Source organism: Silurus meridionalis, chromosome 6 (assembly GCF_014805685.1).
Source record: "Silurus meridionalis isolate SWU-2019-XX chromosome 6, ASM1480568v1, whole genome shotgun sequence".
Classification (NCBI taxonomy): domain Eukaryota; kingdom Metazoa; phylum Chordata; class Actinopteri; order Siluriformes; family Siluridae; genus Silurus; species Silurus meridionalis.
In genome coordinates, this window is record NC_060889.1 from 27,940,125 (window position 1) to 27,954,884 (window position 14,760).

General features: G+C 39.4%; 1 protein-coding gene and 1 long non-coding RNA gene across 4 annotated transcripts in view; one reads left to right on the forward strand and one right to left on the reverse strand.

Moving 5' to 3' along the window:
- Positions 1-14,760, forward strand: part of dnm3b (dynamin 3b) — an 86,606-nt gene that overhangs the window by 32,862 nt on the left and 38,984 nt on the right. The gene's annotated exons all lie outside the window — the stretch shown is intronic.
- Positions 5,042-6,666, reverse strand: LOC124386731. Its single transcript, XR_006926006.1, has 3 exons — positions 6,455-6,666; positions 5,782-5,859; positions 5,042-5,214 (listed from the first exon to the last, which is right to left on the reverse strand). It is a non-coding gene; the product is annotated as an uncharacterized LOC124386731 (long non-coding RNA).

A 14,760-nucleotide genomic window follows, 5' to 3' on the forward strand; every position in this document is an offset into this window, starting at 1 on the left:
AGATAGATAGATGTAAGATACTGTAAACAGACAGACAGACAGACAGACAGACAGACAGACAGACAGACAGACAGATAATTGTAAGATACTATAAACAGACAGACAGACAGACAGACAGACAGACAGATAGATAGGTAGATATCCATAGGAATTAATGTAAAAGTGATTTAATGCGTTCTGAGATCTCATTCGATTGCATATTTCTGCACTTAAAAAGTATATGTAGCCTTTTTTAACAAACAAATACACCGCAAAATACCGTAAAGTAAACATTATTGAACACTTACTCATGTGGTAGTGGTTGATTGTGAGTGTGAGACGCTCGTAAACTCCTCGGTTTCCATGGTAACTCTATTTACTTTCGTTTTCACAGCACCATCACTGATTTACTTGGGAGACATTTTCAAGATTTCTAGTGAAATAAAAATATAAAAATAAATAAAGTTAAGTTTTTGCTGCACTGAACAACGAGAGCGACCGAGTGATACGTCATCAACCAAGAGACTGATGCGACCCTCCGAAAACGTGAACCGGCAACGTGAGTTTGCTCGTGAAACAGGATAATATTTTGCGAGCGAGTTTGCTCGTATCTCCGTTTGCTCGTACTATTTGTTGCTCGTACAACAGGGTTTTACTATAATAATAATAATAATAATAATAATAATAATATATACACTCAAAGTGCGAGGGGAGACTAAACAAACCTGCGGTCCAGCATTTCATATGTTCTTGAGGGATCTCAGATTTTAAACAGGATTGCATTAGAAGCGCTGTAACAAAAAAAATCACGGTACGAATACATAATACCGTTACACCCCATAAAAAATAATATATAAATAAAGTGGGGATCTGGCGGCCCCTAGTGGCACATATATGCGGCATACTGTCATAACTCGGGCGATGCGCCGTGTGAGAAAAGTCACGTGACCCTTCACTGCCGTCTCTGTGAGATCTCTCTCTCTCTCTCTCTCTCTATATATATATAAGGAGAGGCTGGAAAAAACTCTCATACTGCATTTGGCAGTGGGAAATCAAGTTCCCGGTGACTTACATTTTATATATATATATATATATATATATATATATATATGCATCATTTATTCAATAATGCAAGTGCAGAAAGGGCCAAGTCTAATCAGAGAAAGGAAAAGACTTTCCTGCGGTACACGAAAGACACATTTCAAACCTTAAAACAGAAATTGTCAAAGACGTATGTCCTAGACTGTAACACGCAGGTTAAAGGCAATGTGGAAGGACACACCGAGAAGCTCAACAACACTATAGACATTGTGGATATAGGGGACATCGAAGGCATCTTTGAGTTGGAGGTGAAGACAGGAGAGCTGTTATTAGATGAAGGTCAGCTGCAGGAGAAAACGTGTGTGAAAAACTGCCTGGTGAAGAATGAGGATCAAGACGACCCGAAGCTGACGGGCTTCAAATCTGAAGCAGAAGAACACTGTGCTTCTGCAGCACATCTCTGAGCTCCAGGCGTACAGATCATATCTGAAAGAGCATGAAAAGGCAGCAGAGATGAGGAACTAGGTCAAAAAGTGCTGGAAGTAAGAGAAGGAAGGCTGGGAGAAAGAGAAAGAGGACTTTCAGGAAGCTAGAAAGGCCTGGGAGAAGGAGAGCGCGTATTTTATGCAGCTTCAAAAGAAGTTGAAATTAAAATATTTTAGCATTTCTTGTGTTTTTTTTTTTCTTTGCGTGTAACAGAATCCCGATGACGCCACAATCATAATGGAATAGTGAAAAAAAGGAAAGAAAGAATAAAGTTTTATATAAACATAAACACAAACATATATTTAGACAGTTTTCTGATCAGCCAATGACGTGACAGCCGTGCAGGACATAAACTCAGATTAGTGATGGGAAGATCGGATCCTTTTACTACTAATACAAATGAATAAACAGAGAGGATTAATGAATAAAGTTTATTCTGTACTCTGTAGACGATATATCAGTTACACACACACACACACACACACACACACACACACACACACACACACACACACAAAGTGTCTATAAAGCAGATTCTTCCTCTTTCCAGTTGATAATACACACAGCTTGTCTCACACACACCTGGACCAAGTTTTTCAACCGTGTGATTCTTTGTTTCCTTCTTCTCACCTGAGACCTTGTGTTAAGTCAAGTTTATTTCTATAGCACTTTTCACAACAGACATTGTCTCAAAGCAGCTTTACAGAAATCAACAGTGAAGGTGAATGGTGTGCATTTATCCCTGATGAGCAGCCGTGGTGACTGTGGCAAGGAAAAACTCTCTTAGATGTTATGAGGAAGAAACCTTGAGAGGAACCAGACTCAAAAGGGAAACCCATCCTCATTTGGGTGATATCAAGAGTGTGATTATAGTCTTTAAACACTGGAGAGTGAGAACTAACATGAGCAGTGGAGTGTAAGATTATGAGTAATGATCTACAGTCTTTTACAGACATTTGCGGTTATAAAACTAGGAGCTCCTGAGCAACTCATGTCCAGGCGTTTTCTACCTACATGTATACGTTATGATATATACAAGTTATAAATGATGCACAGAGTTAATAAAAAAAATGTAAAATCACATTTCTCTCCTTTTGGCCTTAAGACAACATAATAGAGGGTGAAAAAATAAACTATTCAGAATATATCAGAAACAAAACAAAACATTTTCTCCAGAACACAAGTCTGACACTTTTACACAAAAAGTCTTTCAGCAAACATTAAAAAAAACAAAACAGTATGATTATCATGAGTTTTTTTGTGAGGAATGGGCTCCTGTGGTTTTGAGTAAAAAGGCTTATTAAGCATTTGACAACTACAGTAATTTCCGGACTATAAGCCGCAGGTGTCTACACTAATGTACTTTACACAGGCTTTAACGAAAGACACGTTACACACGGTGTAACGGGTGAAATATGTTGCGCTCCCTTTAAGAGCAGAGCGGTATTTTGGGAATAGTGCGCCACTGCATTCTTCCACTATTACTGCGTGTGTGCAAGGCCGAGGAATATGTCCTTATTATTTTCTGATGCTCATTTCTAAGTTTCTTTCACTAACCCATAACGCTGTTGCCAAGAAAAATAAAAAAGCACGGGTTTTGGAAACCTGTCTGTGCTTATATGATTTCTGTTGTAACTGGTGTTAGTGAGCTCTCCCTTCACCCAGACTCAACGCGCTACAACGGCTTGTATCTAAACAGTAGCCAACCAAGTAAGTCATTGTTCACTGTCTTCCTCCTTCCTTTCACAACTATTTCTCTCGGAAGTTTATCTTTTGGCATCGTCATGCGTTTAAAAAAAAAAACTATTTTTCTCCCAATGCCGTGCAGCTCAGAACACAGGTGAGGTGCGTTTTTCGTTTCCGTTGGGAAATTTCATTGGTCTAATGTTATGAGGTTCAGTTTCTTGGCTTGAAGTTTGTGAAAATTCATAAATTAGCCGCTTCGTTGTTTAAGCTGCGGGGTTCAAAACGTCAAAAGTAGCGGATTATAGTCCGAAAAAATATGGTAGATAAAACAATTACAGCGAAACGTGAACTATCACACGTATACCGGTCTCTTTAAAAACCTGTTTGATCATTCGCTTACTCGTTCCCAATGAAGTCTCTCTGTCTCACAACCAGTCCGGACCATGCTTACTTGTTTTACATTACGTTTACAACAGTGATTTGTCATGCTTATTGAGTTTCAGGGTTGTGTATGTTGGTTTGTCTGAACTACTAAACTGTTTTGTCACCAAATAATATACATATGTTTCCTTTTTGTAGGACAACACACATATATATAGTACAGACCAAAAGTTTGGACACACCTTCTCATTTAAAAAGTTTTCTTTATTTCCATGACTATGAAAATTGTAGATTCACACTGAAGGCATCAAAACTATGAATTAACACGTGGAATTAGATATGGAATTATATACATAACAAAAAAGTGTGAAACAACTGAAAAATGTCATATTGTAGGTTCTTCAAAGTAGCCACCTTTTGCTTTGATTACTGCTTTGCACACTCTTGGCATTCTCTTGATGAGCTTCAAGAGGTAGTCACCTGAAATGGTCTTCCAACAGTCTTGAAGGAGTTCCCCGAGAGATGCTTGGCACTTGTTGGCCCTTTTGCCTTCACTCTGTGGTCCAGCTCACCCCTAAACCATCTCGATTGGGTTCAGGTCCGGTGACTGTGGAGGCCAGGTCATCTGGCGCAGCACTCCATCACTCTCCTTCTTGGTCAAATAGCCCTTGATGCCTTCAGTGTGACTCTACAATTTTCATAGTCATGAAAATAAAGAAAACTCTTTGAATGAGAAGGTGTGTCCAAACTTTTGGTCTGTACTGTATATCTATTATAAAATATATATTTTTGCAGATCAAAGGTTGTGCTTCTAGGGTTTAATTTTGTGTTTCTACTGCACATCTCACATAATTCTCCTGATTCTGCATTCCTGTATGCACGACCCGTCCACAAACAACTAACCAGAAGTGCATAAGTGGCCTATATATATAGGGATCCGTCTCCATACCCCTCTACATCTGCCTCTTTCACACCTTCTACCACTTCATCTTATTCACTCCAGAATCTTTCCTTCTCGTCCATCTCACAACCCACTTGTGGAGCATAAGAATAAGCACTGATGACATTTATCATCAGCCCTTCAACTTCCAGCTTCACATTCATCACCCTATCAGAAACTCTCTTCACCTCCACTACACTCTTACTGTACTCTTCCTTCAGAATCACCCCTACACCATTTCTCTTTCCATCCACACCATGATAGAACAGTTTAAATCCACCTCCAATGTTCCTGGTCTTTCTCCCTTTCCACTTGGTCTCCTGAACACACAGCATATCTACCTTTCTCCTCTCCATCATATCAGCTCCCTCTCTCCCTTTACCAGTCATAGTACCAACATTTAAAGTACCAACCCGAACCTCCACTCTCCTCCACTTCTCCTTTCCCTGCCGTCTCTGTAGACGTCTTCCTCCTCTCCTTCTCCTCCTTCAGCCAACAGTAGCAGAATTTCCACCAATAGAATATGGTACAATAACGCCAGCTTTTATTAGTGATTCAAACATGGGTGAAATAACACAATCTAAACTTTTACATGTATGCTTCTTCAGAGATGTCCAGGTTTCGCTGTCGTCCATCCTCGCCATATCTTCAGCAGTATCAGGCTGGAAGATCCTTCCTGGCTGCTCCAGAACATTTTCCTTCTAAATAATAGGAAAAGTATTGATTATAATAAGTATGCAATTTTATTAAATGTATTAATGTTTTAATCCCAAGCAATGAGGGATTTCTCACAAGAACCACAAATACAAACACTCTAGTTCTTCGTCTTATTTTATTTAAGTATTATTTCTAATAATGAAGGATATTGATAGAATCTGATTGAGCTGACTCCAGCAGTTTCTGAAACACTTAAACCAGACCATCTCCTACCAACATCCACTCCACAGTTATAAATAAACTACTCTTTATGATGTTTGATGAGTACAATAACTGAAGATCTAGACCAGGGCTGTCAAACTCAGGCCCGTGTAATTATATTTGGCCCGCGAGATCATATCAAATGTGTGTTAGAGCTGGCCCGCCAGTATATAGAGCAAGGACCTGGAGTTTGTCAAAAAGTGCATGGACAAAGTTTGTGACATCGTGTGCCCAGATAAAAAGCAAGCATTTTTAAATGTGAGCCTGAGCAGAAACACCGTAGCTGAGAGTACATGTGAGCTCGCCACCAATCTACATGAACAGCTGATGAAAAAGATTTTATCACATACTCCCTTGCTGTGGATGAGAGCAGTGACACATCTGATACTGCCCAGCTGTCAATCTTCATCAGTGGAGTGGACTCGAGTCTGTGTGTTACAGAGGAACTTTTGGGATTAAAATCAATGCATGGCACAACCACTGGAAAAGAAATCTTTGAAGAGGTATCCAAATGTGTAAATGAAATGATGCTGCCTTGGGATAAACATGTGGGACTGACGACAGATGGTGCGCCTGCGATGTGCTGTCAAAAGAGTGGGCTGGTGGGCAGGATTCGGGAGAAGATGGATGAAAATGGAACATGTTATGAGCACTAAAGCACGAGTAGTTAACTTCATAAGAGCCAAAGGTTTGAATCACCGCCAGTTCAAGTCTTTTCTGGAGGAGTTAAGTTCTGAATACACAGACGTGCCCTATCACACAGATGTGAGATGGCTAAGCCGAGGGAAAAGTACTGAACAGATGTTTTGGTGAAGGCTTTTAAAACCAAGTTGTGCCTGTGGGAGACTCAGATGCAATTTTCCATGCTGCCAAACAATAAAAGAGCAGATCTCTCCCGCCGTGTTGCCTAGTGCACAGTTTGCTGAATTTAAGCGGCGATTTGCAGATTTTGATTCTCAGAAATTCAGATTTGATCTGCTCAGTAATCCGTTTGTGGTTGACGTGGAAAGCGCACCAACCAACCTCTAAATGGAGCTGATTGAACTCCAGTGCAGAGACACGCTGAAGTCAAAGTACGACTCTGTGTGCTCCACAGTTTCCATCTTTCCACCCCGACACACTGCTCCAACACAATTACACAAAATGACGTCATTTAATTAAAAGCATGGACAAAATGGCCGCGCTAATAGCCGCGCATGCGCAGTGTGGTGCTGTAGCGAGCACGGAGTACCATAGTATGTATATATATATATATTTTTGCAACTATTTATTATTTAAATTTCTGAAACAAAAACATATAAATAAACTTACTGAGGGTGAAACTCGTGAAAAGTTTTCCAAAAATACGGAGACAAACGGCCGCCAGGGATTAGTAACAGCTCGGCGCATGCGCAGTGTGAATCTACTGCCGGCTAATTCCTTTTACTTAACACGGAGTAGTTGTGAAAAAAAAAATATTTTTACTTAATTATTAAATAAATAATTATAATATTTATTAATCAAAACCAAAAATATTTATCTAGAAACAAGAGATTTAGTCCTTCTATAACAAATTGCCCGCCATGCAACAGAGTCCATAATGGGTCGGCGCATGCGCATTGTGCACCAGCAGCAGGATTTAACATTTCTAATGAACACGAAGTTTCACTTCGCTTCACTTCTCACTTTCTATAGTTTACAGATTTTTTTTTTTTATTTTACAACAACATTACGCAAAAACATTAATAAATAAATACAAATAAATAAAGTAATACAAATTCAAAAGTGGTGCTCTGGTGCCATCTAGCGGGCTCTGACATAACACATGTAATTCAGGCGCTGCGTGAACGGGATCACGTGATCGGTACTCCTTCCTCCTTTCAGAACGACATGGGAAGTGTCTCTGTGACGTCACACATTGGCTGTTAATATATGCAAGCTTAAGAGGTAAAGAACTTTCATGGTGTGGATGGCCAAGAAGTGGATCCGTGATGTTGGATGAGGGAAACGTAACAGTTATTCGCTATTCAACCACCGAACCCAGTGAAGAAATGATCAAGCCCACCCAGGAAGGGGATGGGAAAGGGTTCCTGCAATACTGTCAGGACAAATTTCAAAAGTTGAAAAAGATTAGGTCCAAGAAGCATGTCCCAGACTGTAGCGTGCAGGTTGAACATGTCGATAATATGGAAGGACACGCAGATATAAGAGAACCTGAAGTCAGCTTTGAGAAGTCAGAAGAGCTGCATTCGCATAAATATAGGGAGCAGCAGAAGAAAGACAAAATGTGCATGAGATGTATTAGAGAACAAGCACTGAGCGTTTTTTCTGATTTTAAGAAGCAGAAAGAGGAAAAGGACAGAGCTAAACACATGCTCTTGAAAATAATTACGGAAAGGGTTAAGCATCTTAAAGAAAAGCGTGAAGAATCGAGAGGTGGAACGCTTTTAGAAGACCAAGAACAGTCTGATGAAGAGCAGAATGAATACGCTCGACTGGCACGCCCCAATTCTCAGAAAATGTTTGAGGATCCGAATTACGACCAGGATGAGATAAATGAGCTGCTGGAGAACAACATTAACTATCCTACAGTGGCTAAAAAGCTGGAGAAGAGGAACATTCGGCTTCTTCGGCACATCTCCGATCTCCAGGCTTACATATCACACCTCAAAGAGCGAGGGAAGATAGCAGAGATGGGGAGGCAGGCCTTAGAAAGTGATAAAAATTTCTGGAATCATGAGAGGGAAGCCTGGGAGAGACAGAAAACTATCTGGGATGAAGCTCTGGTGAAATGGGAGGAGGATAAAAGGAAGGCAATGGAATACAAAGCAGGCTGGGAGAAGGAGAAAGAGACCTTTCAGGAAGCGATAAAAACCTGGGAGAAGGAGAAAGAGAGCATTTTGAGGCGCTTCGAAAAGAAGCGGGAGACGGAATGAAAAGGGTTTTTCCAGCGAGAGAGATGCGATGAAGAACCGACAAAGACCTGTTAAAGTTTTAGGGAAAGAGCAACAGCAGGAACGAAATAGAAACTTCGTAATGATCATTAAAAACACGCACACAATTCACAATCGTCCTTTTCCCTCATATTTAAAGAGAAAAACATTCATCATCATTGCTTGTGTTTTTATTACTTGTGTGTGTGTGTGTGTGTGTGTGTGTGTGTGTGTGTGTGTGTGTGTGTGAGAGAGAGAGACCGAATCCCAATGATGCCAAAACCCTCTGGGAATAATAATAATAATAATATAATAATAATATTTATATATATATATATATATATATATATATATAATGAAATAAATAAAGATTTATACAATCATAATATAAAATCTGATCTAAAAAATATAAAATATATTAATATAAAATTTAAATAAAATAAAATAAATAGAAGTCCAGAAATAAACACATTGATACTAAACAGCCAATCAGGTGACAGCAGGAAAGTAGAACTTCTATGGAAATCAGAGTGCATTGTGGGTACAAACACGTGACCCAACAGTGTTGTGCTCGTTATTAAAAAATACTAACTAGTTACAGTTACTCGTTACTTCATTCAAAAAGTAACTCAGTTACTTTGTTGATTATTTACACCAAAAAGTAATGCGTTACTGTTAAAAGTAACTTTTTAGTTACTTTTTTAAAGAACCTTCTTTAATGTTCCCATTAATGCCCTTTTATGTGTTATGGTCTACAAACACAAAACTGACTTAAACACAAAGTCATTTTTAAACACTATTTTATTAAAGTCAGAGCAGCACAAACTGAATATCACAAGGATTTCTGAAATAAATAACAAAACAAGCTGAATAATATATTCACAATCAAACACTAAAGTGGCTTCTGCTGTTGTGTTGAGCTCTTAAACATGTTCCTTTCACAGCTGAAGTATGAAAACTATAAACAATGTAGAACAGAACACCGGGTTAGCTTCTAGCTCCTCAGGCATGGAGGTCCTGGAGGTGCTTCAACAGATTGGAGTTGCTGTTTATCGCAGTAGATACGAGCTTCGAACCAGAAAAACACAACTTACATTTGACTTAAAAGTTTTTGTCTTTATACTCAACTAAAGTGAAATAATGAGCATATTTCCACTTTGAGAAACTCGTCTTGCTCTCGCCTCGACTCGCCATTACTGCCGCACAGACCTGAATAAACGGAGACACGCCCACAGTGCGTCTTCTTCCTGTGTACAGTGGTTCATCCACCAATCCTACAATGCGTCCTGCTGTAAACAGGTCAGACTGTAGTCTACACTTCAGCCAAAATTAATTCGTTTATAAAAGTAACAGGTAACGCACCATACGGTAACGGTAATTCATTTTTAAAAGTAACGCGTTACAGTATTAGTTACTGTCAAAAGTAACTGCGTTACAGTAGCGCTTTACTGCCCAACACTGTAAACCAATGTATACAGAATGTTCTTCACTTGGGAAAAAAATGTATGCACACAAATTATGTTATGAATTGAACTGAATTTCAGTGTAAAAACGCCAATTCCTTTTTAACGCCACTACATTTGACTATCAATGCAGCGCGCATTTCTGTTTGACCATTTATATTACAAATATAAATACATAAATAAATAACTGAATATAAAAGAGGTGAAATTAAGTCAAGTTTATTTCTATAGCACTTTTCACAACAGACATTGTCTCAAAGCAGCTTTACAGAATTTAACAGTGAAGGTGAATGATGTGTATTTATCCCTGATGAGCAGCTGTGGAGACTGTGGCAAGGAAAAACTCCCTTAGATGTTATGAGGAAGAAACCTTAAGAGGAACCAGACTCAAAAGGGAAACCCATCCTCATTTGGGTGACATCAAGAGTGATTATAGTCTTTAAACACTACAGAACACTGGAGAGTGAGAACTAACATGAGCACTGGAGTATAAGATTATAATTGATGATCTTTCTACAGTCTTTTACAGTCATTTATGGTTATAGAACTAGGAGCTACTGAGCAACTCATAAAATAGCTCAACATTTGAGATCATCACAGATCCAACACCAGCTTCTCAATGCCAGAGCCTTTAAACACTCCAGGAGGTCCAATGTCCAAACTCCACATGAGGTGGGATCAAATTAGCAATGGTACGTCTCTGGATGGTTCGCGATGTTTCTGAGTTCGACATCTACTTCTTTAAAGGTCCACAATCTTCATGAGGTGGGACGTGACCGGAGCTGGCCAACCTCAGGATGCCTCGGGATGGGGAGAGAAAGAGAAGCAGTGGAGAGGAATTAGCGTAGCTGCTGTTCATGATATTAACAGCACAAGTTAATAATGTGATGTGATCAGATGTTCTGGAGCACAAGGTTATGATGTGATGTGTGTTATGTGTAGGCTTTGCTAAAAAAATATGTTTTTAATCTACACTTAAACTGGGAGAGTGTGTCTGAACCCCGAACACTGTCAGGAAGACTATTCCAGAGTTTAGGAGCTAAATGTAAGAATGATCTACCACCTTTAGTGGACTTTGCTATTCTAGGAACTACTAGAAATCCAGAGTTTTGAGATTTTAGGGAGCGTGACGGATTGTTGCGTGTTAGAAGACTGAAAAGATAATTTGGAGATAGTCCATTTAGTGCTTTGTAAGTAAGAAGCAGTAGTTTGTAGTCTATTCGAAACTTAACAGGAAGCCAGTGCAGGGACGATAAGATCGGGGTTATGTGATCATATTTTCTTGACCTTGTAAGAACTCTGGCTGCTGCATTCTGAACTAACTGAAGCTTGTTTATTAATGACGCAGGACATCCACCTAGTAATGCATTACAGTAGTCTATTCTGGAGGTCATGAACGCATGGACGAGCTTCTCTGCATCAGATATAGACAACATATTTCTTAGCTTAGCAATATTTCTAATGTGAAAGAAAGCTGTTTTTGTAACTTGGTTGATATGATTTTTAAAAGACAAGTTGCTGTCTAAAATAACTCCCCGGTCTTTTACCGTTAAACTAGTAGTTACAAAACATCCATCTAAATGCAGGTTGAAATGCTGGAGCTTCTGTATACTGGTTCTGTGTACCAATGAGCAAAATCTCTGTCTTATCAGAATTTAATAGTAGAAAGTTATAAATCATCCAGTCTTTTAATTCATAAACACACTCAGTTATCCGGGTTAATTGAGCTGTATCGCCTGGTTTTGATGAGATATATAGTTGGGTATCATCAGCATAACAGTGGAAGCTAATTCCATGCCTTCTAATAATATTTCCTAAGGGAAGCATGTATATTGTGAAAAGCAGGGGTCCTAGAACTGAACCCTGTGGCACACCATAATTTACTTGCATTAACCTGGATAGATCTCCATTTAAGTCTACGAAATGGTAACGATCAGACAAGTAGAATTTAAACCAGCTTAATGCCTGTCCCTGAATGCCGATGTAATTCTGTAAGTGATCTAGGAGAAGATCATGATCTATAGTGTTGAATGCAGCACTAAGATCTAGTAGAACCAACAGCGAGATGAAGCCTTGGTCTGAAGCTGAAAACAGGTCATTAGTGATTTTAACTAGAGCAGTTTCTGTGCTATGATGGGGCCTAAAACCTGACTGAAACTTTTCAAAAATATTGTTCTCTTGTAAGTGGGAACAAAATTGTGCAGCGACAATCTTTTCTAAAATCTTAGACATAAATGGGAGATTTGAAATGGGTCTGTAATTCGATAGCGTGTTTGGATCAAAATTAGGTTTTTTAATGAGGGGCTTAATAACTGCTAGTTCGAGGGATTTAGGGACGTGACCTAACGATAGTGAGGAGTTAATAATATTGAGAAGAGGCTCACCAGCTGTATATAACACTGACTTCAATAGATTACTTGGAATAGGATCCAACTGACATGTTGTTGATTTAGCTTTGGTAATAACATTATACAGCTCTTCCTGTCCTGTACATGTAAAACAGTGTAGATGTGGAGTTGTAGGTGAGATTGTGTCAGGAGATGCTGTCAGAGGTTGGACCGCCACAATTGGTTTTTTAATGTTATCTATTTTTCAGTGAAGAAATTCATAAAGTCCTCACTACTAAACTGTGATGGAACACAATTTTCAGATCCCTGATTTGTAGTTAGTTTAGCTACTGTACTGAAAAGGAACCTGGGATTGTTTTTGTTGTTTTCTATGAGTTTGCTCAGGTGTTCAGCTCTAGCAGCTTTTAGCGCCTGTCTGTAGCTGAGCATACTGTCTTTATACACAATTCTAAATACCTCCAATTTAGTTTTCCTCCATTTTCTCTCCAGATTACGGGCTGTTCTCTTGAGGGCATGCGTATGACTATTATACCAAGGTGCAGGTGCTTGTTCTCTAACCTTTTTTAACCGGATGGGGGCAACAGTGTCCAATGTGCTAGTGAGGATAAGGTCTACGTTGTTAGTTATTTCATCAAGATTATTAGTAGTTATGGGTTTAGTGAGAAATTGAGATAAATCAGGCAGGTTATTTATGAATCTGTCCTTAGTGGTTGGAACAATAGTCCTACCAGTCGATAACGTGGTGAAACACGGCTAATCTGCTCTACCGGTAGTGTGTACAGTATGAGGTAATGGTCTGTGATGTCATCACTCTGAGGTAAAATATCTATATCAGTGACGTCTGCTCCGTGGGATATTATTAAGTCTAGCGTGTGGTTAAAACGGTGAGTTGGTCTGGTGACGTTTTGTTTAACCCCAAAAGAGTTTAATAAGTCGACAAATGATAATCCTAGAGCATCGTTTACATCATCTACATGAATATTAAAATCTCCTACAAGCAGCACTTTATCAAAATTGATCAAGAGGTCTGAAAGAAAACGAGCAAACTCTTGAAGAAAATCAGCGTAGGGCCCTGGGGGTCTGTACACAGTGACCAGAGCGAGTTTTCTATGCATGTCTGAAAGTACAACTTTAAGAACAAGCACTTCAAATATTTTAAAGCTGAATCTAATCTCTGACTAACATTACGAAGGGCACTTTAAATGGTTGTCGAATCTGTAATTTGTCAACTTTTATTTGTTTACACTCCTAATAACAAAACAAAAGTACACAGACAGGGAGCGCTCTCTCCCTCCAAACACATACAGCGGAGAAAATAAGTATTTGACACATCAGCATTTTTATCTGCCATTTTTTATCTACCAGATGTAGCCGTCAAGCCAAATATTAAATTCATCCAAAGAAATCAGAACATTTAAGTATACAAGTTGAGTCATAATAAATAAAGTGAAATGACACAGGGAATAAGTATTGAACACACTTTATTTAATACTTTGTAGAAAAGCCTTTGTTGGTGATTACAGCTTCTAGACACCTCTTGTATGGAGAGACCAGTCGTCTGCATTGCTCAGGAGTGATTCTGGCCCATTCTTCCACACAAATGGTCTTTAAATCTTGAAGGTTCCTTGGGCCTCTTTTATGAACTTTGATCTTCAGTTCTCTCCATAGATTTTCTATGGGATTTAGGTCAGGTGATTGACTGGGCCATTCAAGCAACTTGATTTTCTTTCTTTGAAACCACTTCATTGTTTCTTTGGCCTTGTGTTTGGGATCATTGTCTTGCTGAAAGGTTCACCCTCTTTTCATTTTCAGCTTTCTGGTAGATGGCAGCAGATTTTTATCCAGAATGTCCCGGTACATTTCTCCATTCATCCTGCCTTTAATAATATAAAGTCTGCCAGTACCCCTTGCTGAAAAGCAGCCCCAAACCATGATGCTTCCACCCCCAAACCTAACTGTTGGTATGGTGTTCTTGGGGTGGTGGGCAGTGCCATTTCTTCTCCAAACATGGTGTGTAGAATGACTGCCAAAAAGTTCAAATTTGCTTCCATCTGACCATACTATAGTCTCCCAATAATCCACAGGCTTCTCCAAATGCTCTTTCGCAAACTTTAACCGAGCCTCAACATGCTTTTTGAGTCTTGCGTGGTGAGCATGCATGGATGCCATGGCGGTCCAGTGCATTGCCTATAGTTTTCTTTGAAACAACAGTACCTGCTGATGCAAGGTCTTCCTGAAGTTCTGCCAGAGTGGTTCTTGGCTCTTGGCGAACTCTCCTGATTATTCTTTGGACTCCTCGGACAGGGATCTTACGTGGTGCACCTGATCATGGCCGGTTTATGGTGAACTGATGCTCTTTCCATGTCTGGATAATGGCCCCCACAGTGCTCACAGGAACATTCAGCATTCTGGAAATGCACCTATAACCATTTCCATCAAAATGCTTTTCAACGATGAGAATACGAAGATCTTGAGAGAGTTCTTTGCTTTTACCCATCATGAAGTCTTTCCTGTGTGCCTCCTGGGTAATGAGAAGCCTTTATAGGCCATCAATTAGGACTAAAGCAGCTGATATCAATTAGTACTGATGGGGGGGCAGGGTTTCT